The sequence below is a fragment of the Dendrobium catenatum genome, unplaced genomic scaffold, assembly GCF_001605985.2.
Source record: "Dendrobium catenatum unplaced genomic scaffold, ASM160598v2 fragScaff_scaffold_1392, whole genome shotgun sequence".
Taxonomy (NCBI): domain Eukaryota; kingdom Viridiplantae; phylum Streptophyta; class Magnoliopsida; order Asparagales; family Orchidaceae; genus Dendrobium; species Dendrobium catenatum.
The window spans coordinates 729,307-735,806 of NW_021319854.1; the positions used below are offsets into that span (position 1 = coordinate 729,307).

The following is a 6,500-nucleotide window of genomic DNA, read 5'->3' on the forward strand; positions in this document are numbered from 1 at the left end:
AAAAAAACAATCAGTTAAAGAATGTAAGTTGGAAGTTGGAAACTGCTGGCACTTATCGTTGTTAAGTGATCATATCTTTCTTGAACTTGATAATTTTATCTCATTAAAAAATTCAACTGAAGACATTCCTCGAAAAAAACAAACTGAGACTTGGATTTTATTTGAAAAATAGCTTCTTGTCTAATTGATAAATCATTTACAGGTCACAACATTCAAGAGTTTTATAAGGCTTTATTTTAATATCGAAGCATTGCTTAATTTTTTGTGAGACTGCATTTCCCCTCTCATCAAATCAATAATAATAAAATTTTCTATATATATATATATATGTCAAAGTATTTTTTTTTTGGAATTTATTGTAAAAGATTAGTTATATTGTGCTCATATAAATAATTTAACAAATTTTAAACTATGTATTACGACCAAATTTTGACAATGATATTTATATATAAATGCACACACACACAAACGTTTAGTATCAACATCCGCACAAATTAATTTCTCTCAAGAAATAAAAAGATATAGAGAAAGAGAATATGAAGATGAGTAGGAAGTATAAGAGACGCAAAATAGGAAATATGTACGAGTATTTAATGAATTAAGACTATCATAAAATGTAATAATAAGAGTATGACATATGAAGAGGATAATACAAATTGATATTTACTTAATATGAAAGAAGACTAAGAAATATTAGGAAATTCAAAGTATTTTTTATTTGTTTAAATAAAAAATAATCATATTTAATTATTTTTAAACTGATAAATTAATTATAATAAGATAATATAATTAGAATTTAATATTCTATTTGAATAATTAAAATGAAAGATTAGAATTTTATTTGAGAAAAAATTTAAATCATTTTTATAATAATAATATAGACATAGATAAAATCCCCAAAATTTCAAACAGTATTAGTTAAGTGGGGAGATTTCAATAATAAATATGACCGTGACGAGATCGAGGTCGACTTTGGGGATTTTTTTTTTTCTTTCCTTGCAAAGTATGGATCATAAAAATAATACAAAATAACCAGTGGTTGGTTGTCTGCGCTATTTCATTTTCTCCTCTGCTCCCCAGCAAGCGGAAATGCGGAATTGCTCATTGAGACTTGAGAGCTCATAACGATGCTGCGCAATGCCCGGTTCCAGCTTCTCACTTCACTGAGGCCACAGGTTCTTTATTCTTCCACCGCATCCTACATACTCATCGAATCTGTAAGATTTCTCCTTTAGATTTTGCTTATTTATTATGTCTTCTTCTTCTTCTGCAACGCTATCAGTTCGATCTGAGATACGCAGAGCATATTTGTCCGTCGGCCGTAGACCCCAAAAGAAGATGTTTTGTTAGGCTTTTTAGGTGATTTTCATTTCATACATTTGAGATATCAATTGTTTATATTTGTATATCCTCTCCCCTTAATTTCTCGTCAGATTCAGTACTCGTCTGAGCGGAGCTTGGAGGGAAGTGATCGGAATAGATTTCGGAACTACCAACTGCCGTGTGGCTGTCATGGAGAAGGATGTAAGCTATTGCTGGATACCATAATATTACAACAACAACAACAAAAATAAAAAACCTTTGTCCCACTACGTAGGGTCAGCTATATGAATCCTTTTTCTCCATTGTGTGATATTAAAGCTCAAATTTTCAATTAAATCTTATAAGGAAAGATCATTTCTAATAATTTCTAACAAAATCTTTTTAGGTCAACCTCTACCTTTCTTAACATAAGTCAAATCTATTTCCTCAACTTTTCTAACCGGGTCATCAGAAGGTCGCCGCTTTATGTGACTAAACCATTTAAGATGACTCTCTCTAATCTTATCTTCCACAGGCGCTACTCCAACCTTTTCACGTATATGTTCATTTTGTATCGTATCTCTAAGGGTAAAACCACTCATTCACTTGAGCATCCTCATCTCTGTAACACTTAACTTAGCATTATGCTTCTCTTTTAATGGAAAATATTCGTCACCATAAAGCATTGTAGGTTTCACCACCATTTTATAGAATTGTCTCTTAAGTATGAGGTGGACTTTTCTATCATACAATAAGCCCAATGCATTCCTCCACTTTAACCATCCAACTTGCTAATAATATCCCCAACTATTTCAGCAAAGGTGGATTTTATTGTGGGGGGCGGGTCTCCCGCATTGTTCTACAGCTAAAAAGAGGCACGGCCTGATTGCTCATTTTCATCTTCCTTCTACCGTTCTCAGCAGCTCAACTTGTCTCTTATCCTCAGCAGCTCCACATGGTGCTCGACATTTTCCTCCTATCCTCGGTGACATAGATTGCTATGGATTTTTTTTTGCTAGGAAAATTCTCTCTAAAATGGCTCACGAACAACCAAATGTTCCTACTTTTTTTTCCCACCAAATTTATAATTGGAAAACAAAATCATAAAATAGAATAGGTATAATAGCCATTTCCTTTGTGATCTACAAGAAATTATTGTTGTCGTTTTGTCAATGTGAGGCAAATGAGGCCGTGAGTTCTTTGATTCTTATCTACCTCTCTCTTCTAATCTTCCTTTTCTCAGTTCCCCCTATTTAGGTCTCTCTCTCTCTCTTTTGGGAGCCGTCTTCACGGTAAGAAAATTTTCTTCCTCCTCTTTAAGTATTTTTTTAATATATTACTATATTATTAAAAATTCATTTATTTTTATTTAATTACCCCAAATACACTTCATTAAAACTTTGTTATATGTTATATATATTTTTATGTTAAAAACTTTTTTTTTTAACTGTTGATGTCAATTTGAAGCTCGAATGAAAAAATGTTGAAGCTATTCTTCAAATTGATAATTTGTGCCCCCTCCAAAAAAAATTCTGGCTCCCCCATATAATTTTGTCATCACTTTAAACAATAGATCCAAGATATCTAAAATGTGTACTCTTATTAATGACTTGATCGCCCAAAGTCACAATCCCCTCACTAGGTCAATTACTATTAAAATTAAACTCCATATATTCTATTTTAGATCTACTCAAGCGAAAACCATTAGACTCTAAGGTTGATCTCCACAATTCAAGTTTGCCTTTAACTCTCTCTCTAGTCTTATCAATAAAAAGAATATCATCAATAAAAATCATAGATTAAGGTACATCCTCTTGCAAATCCATATGATGTTGTAGCATGGATTTTTGACATTGTAGGGCACTCAACAAATTTTTATTTTCCTGAGGCTCCAGCACTGTGATTCCCTAATCTAGTGCCAAGGTATTAAAGACACTATGATGATGGTAATTGGAGCACTGTAGTGATGGTTAAACCCTTATGATTTTTTTCTAATTTTTTTAGTATTTCTTACACAATATCAATTAAAACATCACATTTTCACTAAATTTAAAGTTAACAAATAGTATAAATTTACACTTAATAAATTCCCTTGAGTTTAAGCTCTTTCTTGTCCATAAGCAACGGCTTAATCACCTATTGATTAGCTTAATATGAAAAAATAATAGTTAAAATATAAGATGATACATAACATTTTAGAAGTATTTTGGATGGATCAAAGTAGTAATTCTAATTTCAAAAAAAGAAGAATAAATAGCATATGAAATCATTCTTATTATTGCTCTTTTTAAACTTATCCACTATGAGTATATGGGTAAGATTGACTTCTGATTATAGAATTGAATTATATATTATTCAGAGAGTAGTTTTGCATGTAGTAATGATAATTAAAATATTGATAAAACAAGTAATGCTATTTTGAAAAATAAAAAATAAAAATAACTAGCATATGTAATCATTCTTATTATTTCTCTAATTGAACTTATCCACTATGAGTTTATGTGTATGATTGACTTCTGATTATAGAAATGAATTATATATTATTTAGATATTAGTTGTGCTTGTAGTTAAAGTAAAAGTTCATTAGTGCGCCATCATGTGTATTAGTTCACTTACTAATAAGTGTAAATAATGTTATATTTTATGTATTTATTTATTTTTAGTAAAAATGTGTTATTTTAGTTATGTTTGTGGAAGAAATTCAAGAAATGGGAAAAATTTTATGTATGTTATCGCACCATATCATTGGGCAGAATACCACTGCGATACAATCATTAAAACTACAGGAGCCGACAAATATGGATATAGCTATGACTAGTCTCTATTTGACTGCACTGTAATGTCAAAGGAGTCAGCCCTGAACCAACAATTCCAGCATTGCATCATCAAAGGAGTTAGTCTTACAAAGCCCTATCTCTTTCTGTGTAGCACGTCAAAACCAAATTCCAGTACTGCTATGTATAGAAAGTTCCCCATGGATGTCACAGCGCTCAACTGTTAGCATTGTCATGGTGCTAAAGTTGTAACTATTTAGGCCATAATCTACCAGTGAAACAACACATCATTTTATAAAAAAGTGGGTCCATTTCAATAAGCACCACAATAGAAGAAACCCTTTAGTGTTGTGGCATTAGTTTATTTTATGGACACGTGGTGGAAGTGTCTCGAGTACGATAACACCAGAATCCTTTTTTTTTTGTTTTTCAATAAATAGTCTGTTTGTAATGATAATAGGAGAGTTTAGCCACTTTTTTTTTTTAAATCTTTATGGCACTTCTCTAATTTTAGGAATGTCAACTAAAGGAATTCAAAGAAGTGCTACATACATTCCATTAAAATGTTTAGCTTGTGCTTATGCAAGCAATTTTATTAGAAGAGATCATTGAACCATCTAGTGATATCTTTTCTTTTGCACTTTCTTTATTTTTTGGAATTAAAGAAAATTAATTTGCTTCACTTAATCTTCATGCCTTTTTTAATCATTTAGTTCTGAGTTGATGGTATAAATGATATATTAATTACTATTAAATTCTCTTTATCAATAATTTCATGTTGTTTTAATATACCAATCTTCATTTAATGCATATAGTGGTCATATGCATAGTTAAGTTGAGGTGTAATATGGAGCCTAGAAATAAAAAAGAAAGAACAACCATATATATTCGGATTGGTATGATGCAAGTATAGGCATATTGCTTCTCTCGCATTAAATTTATAGAGAAGAATTATTTTGAGGGGTCATTAACAGTACATGCTTTACTTACTCTTATATGATTTTCATAGGGTGACAGACTCTAGGTGTTTAGAGTGGTATTGAGGTTGGAAGAGTTTAATCTATCTTTTGTATCTTTACGCTTGCCTGAGCGGTTGGTGATGCATATGCTTTGAATATCATCTATATGAAAGAGAATCATTAGGAAACATATTGTATTTGCGTTATATTAATCTAAAATAATTTTTCCAAATAGAGTTTTATTTAATAATTTTTTATTTTAAATTAAGTGATTGAATCTCCACCCAAATTTATTTTAATTAGATAGGATAATTATTATAGTTTAGGTAGGCAGTACTAGCATTTATAAAGTAAACATTCTTCCACGTGTGATAGATACTATACTCTAATACTATATTACTTTATTCGACATATATATTTGCATATATTAAGTTGGGTTTGAATAATTTTTATATCAAAGAAAACCTAATTATTTTTTGGTGACTTAAAAGTCCTAAGTTATTTTCATAATTCTTTTGGTTTCTCCACCACCCCTATCAAGTTTTTGGCACAGTTGCAAGGGGAGAATTTATTTTATTTACAAATTTATTATATTATTGAATAAATTATATAATTAGTAATTACCATATTCTTTATTCTTTTATTTTAATTTTTTGATTGCATATATGTGGTTTCATTCTTATAAGACATAGAGGGGAAGCATGATTAAATTTTGAGTCTTAAATTGTGAGAACCTTTTCTAAAACTAGAACCACCAAAAAGATTTTTAAAATGGCTAACCCTTTTCAAAACTTAAATAAATCTTGACGTCTTAAGGATTTTATAAACACTTTAATAAATGAAATTTACTAAATCATATCCATGAAAATAATTTTGAATTGAAATCTGCAATCATTCAAAAGGTACAAAATTCACAGTTTGGGGGAACTTCGAGAGAAGGCTCTAACCTACATTTAACAAGTTTTTTTGAAACTTTTGAAACATTTAAGTATAATAGTTTTAGTGATAATACCATTAGAATTAGATTATTCCCATTTTATTTAAGAGACAAGGAAAAAATGTGTTTAAATTCTTTACCCCTATGCTCTATTATCATATGGAATAAGTTGGCTAACAAATTTTTAGGAAATTCTTTCTCACCTTCTAAGACTGCCAAGCTTAGAAATGATATTACTTTTTTCACTCATTCAGAAGGAGAATATTTTTGTGAGAGTTGGGAGAGGTTTAAGGAGCTTCTTAGAAAGTGCCATCACCATTCCTTATCTAATTGGTTGATAATTCAAAATTTTTACAATTAAATTGTAGAATCCCTTAGAGCCATAATTGGCTTTTTTGCTAGAGGTTCTTTAATTTCTAAGCCTTTTGAAGACACCTATGAATTAATTGAAGAAATGACAATATATAGTTTTCAGTGTCCTATTGATAGGGCGAATCCTAAAAGAGTGACTAAAGTTTTCAAAAATGA

General features: G+C 30.2%; 1 long non-coding RNA gene and 1 other non-coding gene across 2 annotated transcripts; one reads left to right on the plus strand and one right to left on the minus strand.

Annotated features, from left to right (window-relative positions):
* The first annotated feature begins 1,090 nt into the window (after nucleotides 1–1,090).
* Nucleotides 1,091–1,528, plus strand: LOC114580907. Its single transcript, XR_003702580.1, has 3 exons — nucleotides 1,091–1,175; nucleotides 1,283–1,359; nucleotides 1,440–1,528. It is a non-coding gene; the product is annotated as an uncharacterized LOC114580907 (long non-coding RNA).
* Nucleotides 1,529–6,189: 4,661 nt separating this feature from the next.
* Nucleotides 6,190–6,296, minus strand: LOC114580908. Its single transcript, XR_003702585.1, has one exon. It is a non-coding gene; the product is annotated as a small nucleolar RNA R71 (small nucleolar RNA).
* Between the last annotated feature and the right edge of the window lie 204 nt (nucleotides 6,297–6,500).